Source organism: Ursus americanus, chromosome 14, assembly GCF_024610735.1.
Source record: "Ursus americanus isolate L20-20 chromosome 14, mUrsAme1.1.p, whole genome shotgun sequence".
Taxonomy (NCBI): Eukaryota; Metazoa; Chordata; class Mammalia; order Carnivora; family Ursidae; genus Ursus; species Ursus americanus.
In genome coordinates, this window is record NC_142140.1 from 16252645 (window position 1) to 16266041 (window position 13397).

The following is a 13397-nucleotide window of genomic DNA, read 5'->3' on the forward strand; positions in this document are numbered from 1 at the left end:
AATATAGCTTCTCTGGGTCACCCAAACACTTCAGTATTATGTTTTTGTTTTTCAGAACCTCTCAATAAAGGGATTCACCCTGATGGTCTTTTACCATCTTATTGTTCAATACTGTCACTCAGCAGTATTTGCTGTTATAGGAAGTCCTAGTCTGGTTAAAACAGCAATTATCGACATTTATATGATTTTTAACATTCTGACTTGCATACTGTATTTAAGGACTGGATAAAATGCTTGAGATTTTTAAACATGTGGGTGGATATGATAAAGCAGGTTTATCTCTTTTAAACTAGGGCTCAAATACTGGGGAAAAATAAAAACAACTACCATTTATTGAGCATTTACTACTTGCAAGGTACTGTGAACTCCCTGAAGGCATGGGTTTTTTCTGTATTATTCACGATAGCCACCCAATACCTAAAGTATTGTTTGGTTTATAATAAGCATTTGAAAATATTTATGGATAGAAGTATTGCCTCACTTAATTCTCAAACCAACTTTTGAGCCAGATCCATTTTGTTCCTCATCTTTAATATAAGGTAATTGAGGCTAACTAGTTGGTGGAATTGTTGGGAACAACTAGTTTAGTGGAATTGCTGGGATTAAAACTCATGCATGCCTGAATCCAAAGACTGTTGTCAACCTCCACACCATACTGCTTTTGAACTCTCAAAATTTATAAGAGACAAAGTGAGTGTACTAAGAACTTATGAACTAAATTATGTTGACTGTCAAGAATAATTATTGTCATCACGGACCCTATGGAATGTAATGAAAATTATTATGGTTTAGCCAGATGTAAAAGGACAAATATTTCATGATTTCATTTATATGAGCTACCTGGAACAGTCAAATTCATACAGACAGTAAGTAGCAGAGGTTAACAACAGGACTGGGGGTGAGGGATGTATAGGGAGTTAGTACTGAATGGGTACAGAGTTTCAGTTTGGGATAACAAAAAAGTTCTGGATATGGATGATGGTGATGGTTGCACAACAATGCAAATGTGCTTAATGCCACTAAACTACATTTAAAATGGTTAAAGTGGTCAATTTTATGCTATATACACTTTATCACAATACTTTTTGTATTTTAAAGATTTATTTATTTTATTTTAGAGAGAGAAAGCACATGTGCAGGGGTTAGGGGGAAGAGGGAGAGGGAGTCTTAAGCAGAATCCGCACTGAGCAGAGAGCCCAACACAGAGTTCGTTCTCATGACCCTGAGATCACAACCAAAACCAAGAGCTGGACGCTTAACCTGCTCAGCCACCCAGGCACCACACAATAATTTTTTTTTAATATTTATGTTTAAGAAGACAGTGGACAAAAGCTGTGTTTAACAGATATGTGCTTATAAGATAATGCTTCTAGTTAAGGGAAAGTTTAGTGAGGTTAAAAAAATGTCAGAATTATCAATACAAATTTAATGATTAACCTAAAATCCATTTTATTTTTCAGATTATATATTTTACCGGGAACAATGTATTTATTCCCACTTTCTCTACATCTTTTTTTTTTTTTTTTAAGATTTTATTTATTTGCCAGAGAGAGAGAGTGAGACAGTGAGTGCACAAGCAGGGGGAGCAGCAGGCAAAGGAAGAAGCAGGCTCCCTGCAGGCTCCCAGGGAGCCCGATGTGGGACTCGATCCCAGGACCCTGGGATTATGACCTGAGCTGAAGGCAGATGCTTAGCCAACTGAGCCACCCAGGCGTTCCTCTCTACATCTTCTGTTTAACAAGTTTTCCACGCTTTCCAGTAGTTTGACCTTTTGTTGATCAGGAAAATCTTTAGAACCTTTTCCACAAAACTCACAGATACACATATGTAAACAGTTCTGTATGGGAAGTCACTGGCTTCAAAGATACTATGAGACCCTAGCTAGCGCACCTGATCTAAATGACAAAAGATCAGATTTTAGCCCCTGCAATCTGAAGCAGGATTATCTTCCCCACTAATGAGTCATGTCTAAAGGGTGGGGATGGGAAAATCCTATTTTGGGGGATGGCAGAGTGCACTACAAGTCATTCCAAATACAGGTATCCCTCACTTTAATTTGAATTACATGACTTTGATTTACAAAAGGCCTACACTGGTACCTATTTTCACTACCCAGAAAAAATCCAAAGAGGAGTTCTGCTTTTGCCAAAAAAGGCAAAAAACAAAAATAGCATTCAGTGTCTGTTTTACAGCAAGCCATTACAGAAGCAGCACGCACCCTGAGCAGTGAGAGAGGCCCCACCAAGCTCCTTCCCCAAGAACTGCACAGCATCTCAGCATCAAGCAGCCATAGCTTTGAACTGTGTCTGTGAACATCTGTGCTTTATCTCGATTTATTCTGTGCATCTATTAGCAAAATGTGTCCTATGGTATCAGAAAAGCCTGAGAAAAGCTATTTTTTTTTTTAATTTTGGAAGTGCTCAAAAATGTTTCCATATAAATTAATGGTAACTGCTTCTTTGTTTTACGCCCTTACAGATGATAAATAGTTTCACAGGAACCCTCTACTTTTGGAGAGTGGGGAAACTTACTAGACCAAATACCCATGCCACAAGCAGGCCACCAAGCCTTTGCCAACCTTGTAACACTTGATACTTATAGTATTTCTATACTTATCTTTGGCCTCTATATTGAACCTACTTATCATTCCAACACTTTACTCCTTTTTAAAAAATCGTCTTTGCCATGTTTACAGATTTTATCAATGCTACATTACCACACCTTAGGATTTGGATATCTAAATAAAAAATAGTCTTAAATTAAAAATCTCCAACGATAGAATTGTAGGCATCAGCAGCAAATCCACTTGGAACATTTTCAGGTTTTAATGTGTATGTGCTATGTGGGAAAGCTTTACCAGAACTGAACTAAAACAATATGTATAACTTTCTAAAATAGACCAAAGTGTACCTTCTCTAAAATAGGAGCTTGGGTTACAACAGTTAGGATTCATGATTTCAAGATGCAGAAACCAGCTCTGGCTCTCCCATGTAGAGTGGAGGGAATAAATTAGAAGTTTTTAAACTCAGTGACAATAGCAACAGACACAGCTCACAAAACAGGCAGTGATGAAAAGCCCTTCGGAGGCCAGTGATGGGAACGGCCTAGCCAGGAATGGGATCATGGCACTACGCAACTTCTGAGAGGCAATCAGCTGGAATTTACTATAATCATTTGCTGGATGCTACCATGCCTGGACAGCACCGTCACATGGCAATCCAAATAAATTCTCACTACCCTTCAGTCGGCTTCACTTACTCAAGATTCAAAAAAAGATCCTCATTCTTTAGGACAGAGGTGGCTACAGACAAGAAGAACTAAGGGGACCAGAGCTGTTCCCTAAAACTTCTTCCATCAATTTTTACCTTTAATGTATTTGCCATATTCAACCTGTATGGTTTTAAAATAAAAAATGTTTTAAATCAAAACTGACTGTTTTGATTTAAACGCTTGATTTAACATTCTTTTCAAAACTGATTGTTTTGATTTAAAATGTTTTAAAAATCAAACTGAAATGTAAATTCCAACTTTTCCTTCTCTAAAGCAATCATAAATATGAAATTGCATATTAGGTGTGCTAGCTGTATATATATTTTAGCTAACGGGTATTAAAATAAACATAAAACAATAATAATCAAAAGGGAAGAATCTGCCACTTAAAACCATTTCATGTACCACCAGTAGTACATTAGTACATTTGAAACACCAAGACAGACAACACTCAAAAAAATAAATAAATAAAATAAAAATAGAAATCTGAGTATTTAAATCCTTCTGTCTTAAAATGTTTGAACTCTAAATGTTTGCCCTTTCTTTTGCAGAGTTCACAACATTCTATTTGAAAATTATTAAGTCTGTATGTCTTAGGTTGGCCTCACTAGAACCACAGCCTGGGTGGAAGATTCTGGTTCAAGAGTTTTTTTTTTTTAGGTTTTTGGGGTGGGGAGGTAAGTCACTTTCCAGAGACTGAGAATGAAGGAAACAAGATAAATGCAGGACAGACTAGCCTCAGTCTAATCACACGGACAAGCAGAAGCAAGCTTAGCACCACAGTTAGCGTCACCTAGAGGCAAAGCCATGCCAGTTAGTCATTGCCCTAAAGCACACAGGTGGAAGCAAGTGGGGAGCAAAGCCAACCAGCCAAACTGCTATGAATTATTACCACCCACTTTAAGGTGATTTGTGTGTGATACCAGCTGTGCCCACCAGACATAAAAAGCTTAATAAATGCTAGCGAAGTTTTGCTACTTTAAAACTCTATTACATCTATATATGAGAAAATCTGTACAATTCTATTGTGCGTGCTACAACCCAATTTTTCAAAATGGATATAGATTCACTGCTATATAATTTTGACCATTAGCCAAAGAAATAGATATCACACTTAAAAAATAAGTTCCAATTTATTTATACAATAAAACAATAAAAAATTTGCTTGGCAATTTGAGTTTGGGATTATGCTCTCTGCAACTCTGAAGTATGTTTTTATTTTCCTCTTCCACTGAGGGTTACTATATAGGATGCTGTAAGCTGACAATTATTTATTGAAGGGTGAGTATAGCTCAGGTACTGTGCTATTTATATAGACATCACCTCTTATTCATCCCTTCCCTACCCCCAAATCCTTTGAATCCAATGTTCTTATGCTTACTTAGAGAAAAACAACAGATGTGTGACCATCTGTGGCCACTTGCCACAGCTCTGGTAAAGGACACAACTAGAATTCAAACTCAGGAAGAGTCCAAGACAAAAGCCACATTTAAAACCATTACAATCTTCCATTCCCTGCTCCTATGCAGTGTGGACAGACAAAGAAAGAGTCCTTAAGAAATAAAGTCTGGAGCCAGAGGAACTTCACAGATTGCCTGGGTTTTATATTATTTAGTTAGCAGAATTGTGTTGAGGTTAAAAATGTGGGCTCTAGAGCCGGCTTGCCTGGGTTTAAATCTCAGGTCTCTCAACTTTATTTAACCTATGCAGGCTTCATTTTTCTCCTCCACAAAATGTAAACAATGGAAATCCCCACTGAATTGTTTTGAGGACTTTATTTATTGATTTATGAAAAGGTCTTAGGATACTGTATGGTAAGTATATTGATCTATAAATTTTAGCTATTATCTGTTTTACATTTTGGCTCTCATTTACAATAATAATTTTGGTATCTTCCTTACTTGGCTATTTCTATCATCTGTGCAAAACCAGTAAATCCCTTTTCATTAGTTTTAGTATCCACTACCACTTTACTATCAATTAACTACATCCACAAAAGAGAAAATGCCAAACATGATTAAAGACCTTCAAGTTATTACAGGACTCCATTGCATGCTGCTAACCCTGAATAAGATATTTGACCTCCACACACAATACATTTCTTGTTTTCTCACAGTTACCATTCGAAAAATATTTAAGTTGAAGCATGCTTTGTAAAAGTTTATTTTAGGTAACTGTCTTCCTTAATTCAAGGAGACATCAAGATTTCTTTTCATAAAGCACAAGAAGCTATTTTAGAAATTGATATGATAGTGGCTATGGCAATATTATAGACCGAATGTTTGTGTCCCCCCAAAATTCCTATATTGAAACCTAATCCCCATTTTGATGGTCTTAGGAGGTGGGGCCTTTGAGAAGTGATTAGATCATGAAAGTGAAACGCTCTTCAGCAGAATTTGTGTCCTTATAAAAGAGACCCCAGAGATCTCTTTCTCCCCTTTTGCCATGTGAGGACACAATGTGAAGATGCCATCAATGAGCTGGAAAGCAGGCCCTCCCTGGACACGGAATCTACTGGGGCCTCGACCTTGGAATTCCCAGCCTCGTGAGCTGTAAAAAGTAGTTCTGTTGCTTATAAGCCACCCAGCCTATGATTCTTCTTTTTTTTAAACGAAGATAGGGAAGAGTATGGGTATTTATGTAGAAAAGAAACATGAGGTTGAGACCAGAAAACATCTTGAAGAAGAAGTATTCTCCTCACCTTTGACAGCCAAAATGCAAATAAATTTTTAGCCTGATTTGATTTCTAAAACAGTTCTTTTTGAACAAAGGGAGAAAAATCTTGTTCTTCATCCTCATTCTCTTGAGGGCATAGTAAATTAAGAGCAAAGTAATGATGAATATGGAAATTAATCAAAAACAAAACTATAGTTTTCACACACATATTTTTAAGTGAATTAATGATTTCCCCTTATTACAGTAAATATGTCAAGACAGTAAAATGTGAGGAATAATTAAAAATGTAAGATTAAATGCTGTTGAAACTTTGCCCAGCCTTATTAATGCAATGCTAAGCTTAAGCAAAAACCTGGGATAGAAACAGAAATTATAAGAAAGTGTTTCAGCCAGAAATTTTTAAAAAAGTATCTAAGAAAAAATGAACCAAATGATAATAGCTTTAAAAGAGAAGTCATATGGTTTCACTCATTTATGGAACATAAGAAATAGGAAGATTGGTACGAGAAGGAAGGGAAGAATGAAGGGGGGTAAACAGAAGGGGGAATGAACCATGAGAGACTGTGGACTCTGGGAAACAAACTGAGGGTTTCAGAGGGGAGGGAGTGGGGGATTGGGATAGGCCGATGATGGGTATTAAGGAGGGGACATATTGCATGGTGCACTGGGTGTTATATGCAAATAATGAATCATGGAACATTGGATCAAAAACTGGGGATGTACTGTATGGTGACTAATATAACAAAATAAAAATTATAAAAAAATAAAAAATAAAATAAAAGAGGGAAGATACACAAGAAATTCAATTTTAAACATGGCCAAGGGCAGGGAATGTACACATAAAGAATTGAACGTAGGTAATTAAGAAAAATAATCTTGGTAATAAGTCAAAGGATGACTTTGAAAAAGAAGATTCAATAGTCTTGTACCTAGCTTTTGGCATTGTTCCGTAGAGGAGGACATGCACTAAGCTTTCTGCATGGACAAAAGTATGTTTCTTAAGGAAGAGAAGGTAGTCTAATGTTTCAGCTAAATCAACTGCTTATGTTGGTCAAATAGGATCATTTGGAAAACTGTACCAACCTCTCTGAAATGGAAAGAAATTAGGGTTCTTCAGGGAACCAGTGACTTGAAACTTCCTATGAACATAGGTGTGCCTACATCCATTTTTTGAAAATATATGTTTAATCCCATTTGAATGGGATTTGTATAAATACATTTGTATGCCAGATCCTAGAGAATATAAAAATAAAAACACACAGGCTCTTCCTTTGAGGAGTTTACTGTCTAGTACAGGTGTGAAGGGGCCCTGAGGAGGGAGGACCCAGAATTCCCTGAAAGTCAGAAAAATCTTCATAGCTGAGGATACAAGGAGACAAGTGTTAGGTAGAAGGATTTCCAGGCAGAGAGGTTAGCAAAGACAGAGACAGAGAGACATGTTGTCAGGCAGGAACTACAAACTGATACATATTCCTGATTAACCCAAAGTACAAAGTGGCAACTGGGAAAATGGTTGAAAATAGAATAGGCCAGAAATGCAGGAGAGAATCAGATAATTAAGGACACTGATATCATGCTAAGGGATTTTTACTTAAACCTACATATGCTGGGATCCACTAAAGAGTTGTGAGCAGGATAACGGAAAATGTTCAGCATCATGACTTTTAAAAAAAGGTTACTATGACAACAATGCAGAGGGCGGGGCATATAGTAAATGTTCAACAGCTCATGCGCTAAAGACGGAGAGAACTGGATCTAAACTACAGCCTTACTTTAAAACTGTAAACCCTAAGCAACCTTCAGTGCGGTTATGTGAAAAGTCAGACAATTATAGCCACGCCCATGGGCTGCTTGCTGTAAGGTTTAAATGCAAGAGTGTAAAGTCTTCGTACAGGGCCTGGATCAGAATACATGTAAATTAAAGGCAGATATTGTTATTATTGCTAGGAGAGAGATGAGACAAAGAATTGGAGAAAAGTTAGGAGGCTACTGGAATAAATTCAAGGGGTGGGGTGCAGGTGATAAGAACAAGAACTAAGGAGGTGGCACTGGGGACAGAGAGGTTGTGAACCAATTCAGAAAGTTTGAAGTAGAATCAAGGACTTTCTGATGATATGCGGTGGAAAAGGGAGGAACAGAAGGTGAAAGTGGGATTTCTGGTGTTGGCAGATGAAGGAAGATCTGGATGGCTCTCTTAACCATTGAGATTAAAAGCAACTGGAGTCAGAAAGGCTAATGGGAGAGAAATTAGAATCTGCAAGTCATTCTTACAACATAAAATGTGATTTTGTCTATGGGAGGGGACACATGTATTTCTGAAAGGTCCTTTATACATTCCACATTCTTCCCCAAAGAGACATGTAGAGAAGCAAAATGAGAGATGTGGAAAAATCACATGAGAGAAAATGAATGTGCATTTTAAAATACAGTGAATTGATGCTTGAAGGATTATGTTGACTAAAAATGATTTATAAAGATATTCAAGATCTTATTTACTTTTAAATATACTATTAATAATGCAATATTTTCTCCATGCTTGATTTCACAGATATTTTTTGACTATTTTAAAATTCCAGGAAACACAAAACACCGTTATGGGTAATTATGATTCTTCAATTTGCTTATCTCAACACACAAATGACAGTCCTTTCAAGCATGTATAAACAATTCAGTCTCGGGTATGAATGGGTTTAAATGTAATATATTTAATTTGCTAAAATTTTACAACATTTCCCAAGAAAATAACAGTTCTAGCATTTTTACTAGACAACTTTTTTCCCCATGGCACTTTAGAAGTCAGCCCTGTGCAATTTAATCTTTCAAAGAATCCTTCTGCTGATAAACTACAGAGAGTACATGTGGCTGATTTGACCCAAACATTTCAGTTAATAAATATGAGAGGGATTCTTATAAAAGGAAATGCAATCAGGATTTTCACAGAAGGTTTTTCCTGAAGGGTAAAAATAATAGTGGTGTTTGACTCATTTTTATACCTAGGAGCTGAAGATGTCCTTGCAAAACAACTTCTTGGTAGAGCTCTAGTTGGACAGACACTTCCAAAAGATAAGCAAAGCATAAAAGATACGAACAACACTGGACGGAATGAAATGAAATAAAAGCATTTTCCAAAGCATTTAAAGTGACAGCATAAAGAAAAAAAAGTTTATTTACATCTATCAAACATAAGTTAAGTGACATTTTAAAAATCAAAAGATGGACTTCAAAATGTGCCAAGATGGTACAGACAGCTTTCAAAATTTAGTTAATTAGTTTTTTACCGGAAAGTCTAATTTTACCACTTAGGATGAATCTAAAATTAAGATAAATCTCCATTATATATTTAAGTAAATGTGCTGAAATTTACTGTATGCATTATTTGACCTGCGTAGCCAAGAGTCAGATAATAAGCTCTGTTACGTAAGGAGGTGTGATGGCACATGCCTTAACAAGAAATTTCATGTGTAATTAACATTAGAATTAACTTTTTTCAATTACATCTCCTTTACTCCTCATATACTTGTTACAGAATGTCAAGAAAGCTCATTGTCAGAGAGAGAGAAAAAAAAAAAAAATAGAAGCACAAAGACAACATCATTCTCAGGATCGTTGCCCTGGAGATACTGAAATAAAATGGTTTGTTATTTTTAAAAGTTTACTTAAATGACATCCTATTTGCTTTCCATGCATTCATTTTGTAAGGGAATTCTGGAATGGGGCAAATAACACGTTTGAGCACATAATAAAAGCAATCTTCTAAATAATTGAAGTCATAGACATTTCTGGTCTTCAAATGCTTAGAAACATTTCAAAGAAAAGTATTTTGGAGAGTATTATACAATTATTTCAACTCCTCACCTTCCTAAACTGCTGTATTATTGATGTAGATAGATGATAATTTGGTACGATCACCTATGCCAGATATTTTTTTAAGATTTATTTATTTAGGGGCGCCTGGGTGGCACAGTGGTTAAGCATCTGCCTTCGGCTCAGGGCGTGATCCTGGCGTTCTGGGATCAAGCCCCACATCAGGCTCCTCCACTATGAGCCTGCTTCTTCCTCTCCCACTCCTCCTGCTTGTGTTCCCTCTCTTGCTGGCTGTCTCTATCTCTGTCAAATAAATAAATAAAATCTTAAAAAAAAAAAAAAAGATTTATTTATTTGAGAGCAAGAGAGAGAGAGAGATAATGAGACCAGGGGGAGGGGCAGAGGAAGAGGGGGAGAGAATCCTCAAGCAGACTCCCCGCTGAGGGCAGAGCCTACTGTAAGGCTTGATCCCAGGACCCTAAGATCAGGATCTGAGCCAAAATAAAGAGTCAGATGCATAGCCAACTGAGCCACCCAGGCACCCCTCTACCAGATATTTTAAGAGAGACTTACTTGGGCATCCATGCAGAGATATTCTACTACTAACTTTTATAAATCTGGAGAAATAGAAGGACAAGAAGAGAAATTTAGTAAACTGTGACTCTCATTCATGAATCCCTGTGGTCCCAACAACTTTCTCATTACTAAGTGTCTACTTTGTATGTTTTCAAGCCTCCCATATTAGAGTAAAATGTTTCTTTATTGAAGCTGAGAAATGAAAACATTTGACATATATGAGATATAACATTAAAATGGCAACCTTTTATAATTTCAAATAGAGCATGCTCCTTTGGTAAACTAAACAAAGAAAAAAAAGAATCAACACACATTACAAGAAAAAGAAACGAAAATTGGCAATTAAAATTAGTATCTTGATTTTTTTAGTGTATGTACGTATGAAGATAGAAACTTAGATCACTGAATCAACAAATAATTTATGATTTTGGGGGCCTTGTTTGTTTCTGTTTTGTTTTTATTTATTTTTTATTTTTTTAAAGATTTTTATTTATTTGACAGACAGCACAAGCAGAGGGAGTGGCAGGTAGAGGGAGAGGAAGAAGCGGGCTCCCCATCGAGCAAGGAGCCCAATGTGGGGCTTGATCCCAGGACCCCAGGATCATGACCTGAGCTGAAGGCAGACGCTTAACCGACTGAGCCACCCAGGCACCCCTTTCTGTTTTGTTTTTATAACAGAAATGCTGATTTTTACTTATTCTTTAAGTGCTAACTTTTGTCTTCTGTGATATGTGAATTTAAGACTGTTGGCCATTCATCATCCTGAAATTAGATATAACTGATTAGAAAGCAAAAAGTAGACAATACAGGGAGAAAGCAGGCTATTAGAAACAGAAGAGAAAAGGGACTTAAATTCTAGTCAATACACCCTGGATGTGGAATTAGAGATACATACTGATGTAATCCATGATGGTTTAACCCAGTGACTTGGGATCAGCTCAGAAGAACAAGAATTTGTGGTGGCTGAGCCAGCAGAGTTTTCTTGCTAAAACCTCTCCAAACCCCCTCTTACTGGTTCCATCATCGTGTGTTGTGGAGTAAGGACAGAACACGGGACTCTTATTACTGATGCTTTATGGGCACTGCTCTGCCTGGGGCTTCAACCAGCAAGGGTAACCCAGTAGCAGTAGACAAGTGTGAAGCTTTACATGACCAGCCTTCACCAGTAACACTGTGTGCATTGAAAAGGAATGGCACTGGTGCACTGTTCAGACTCAGATCTTTCTGTATTTGGCAGAAAGGCAGTGAAGCAATACCAGATTCTCTCCTAGCAGAGCAGATAGGGTAATCTAATGATTACCTGAAAAAAAAAAAAAACACAGTAAATAAAAGATAAGTGAGTATGTGTGTATATATATATATATCCTGCATTAGTAGAAACCATCAAAATGGTTCTGTGTATTTAAATTTTGCCAAAATAGATATAAACAATGGAATATTACCCAGTCATAAAAAAGAATGAGGGGTTGCCATTTGCAACAACATGGATGGAACTAGAGCGTATTACACTAAGTGAACTAAGTCAGACAAAGACAAATACCAAATGATTCCACTTATATGTGCAATCTAAAAACAAAACAAATGATTATAAATCAACTAACCACCACCACCACCAACAAAAAGCAGAAAGAGACCCGTAAATACAGAGAACAAATTGATGGTTGCCAGAGAAGAGGGGGGTTGGAGAATTGCAAATGGGTGAAGGGGAGTGGGAAGTACAAAGTTCCAGTTATGGAATAAGGCATGGGGATGAAAGGTACAGCACAGGGCATATTTAGTCACTGCTACTGTAATAACATTGTATGGTGACAGGGTAGCTACACTTGTGGTGAGCAAAACAGAATATATAAAGTTGTTGAATCTCTTTATGTACACCTGAAACTAATATAATGATATGTGTCAACTATACTTAAATAAAAAAAAAATTCACTAAGATGGAAACACACCGACTATAATATTTTCTCTTTCCTTTTTTCCATTTAATACATCATCAGCATTTTCTATGTCTCTATCTTTTCATACAAACTCATTAATAATGACAAGGAACTTTTTTTTTCAGTCCAGGCTTCCTTTTCCTCTAAACCTTAATATCATGCTGCCATACCATCCAGACTTTATGAAAAATAATTTCCATTAACTTGACAGGTCATTGTCTTGTCAATTTCAAGTAATTAAGGACTAGCCATTGGTCCCTGTACCTATTGTATAATCTCTTTGTCTCACCAGATTCATGAATTTTTCAGTGTTTGCCAGGCTATGGTGGGCTTAATTAAAATCAATGGAGTTGAAAATCTATGCTTTCTCTTTCTCTCTTTCTAAAGGATTCCACCATAAGCAAATAAACTGGCATGTGGATCTTTCTGTAGCTGTGTAATAGTCGCACACACTTAACTGTATATATTTAGCTCCCAGCAAAATTGCCTAATTTTGCATTTGCTAGCTAGCCAGCAAACTCCAGGTTTTTTCCATCGGAGGGGGAAGCTCACCCACGGATTTTGCACATAGAAGTAGTCCAATTACTAGTGACTACCCTCAACAAAAGGCTCAGAAGATGAATCAGTCCAATGCTATCACCTTCCCCCAAGCTAAGTTACACTCTTCAGTTCTCCAAATGCGAAGGAGCTGGCAAAGATGTTACTGTGGTTGTTTTCTAGATTTAAACTGGGAAGGTGGAAGCTGGAACCAAGGGGAAAATTTTCCAACTAATTAAGTGTCAAATTAATATAAGACTTTCAAAGGTATCAACCATAACATTTCCATAACTGGCACTGGCATCAATTGATATCCCTTTGATTTTCTCCACAAAGAGGATGAAGACTGAACTGGCAAAATTAGCAGCTCAGATTTATGCTGCCCTTCCAGGCTGGAAGCCTTGCCTAAGACAACGTCATGAGCATTTTTCCATTTCCAACAGAAAAACAGTATGCTTGCCATCTGCCAGACAGTATGACTAAAACACAGAAACTTGAAAACAATAATTGCTAACTCTGATTTTGCCACACTCCAGGGCAACCCCAGTTTCCTTGAGGGTTACAGCACTAAAATATCTATTTGAACTTATAAATATTTAG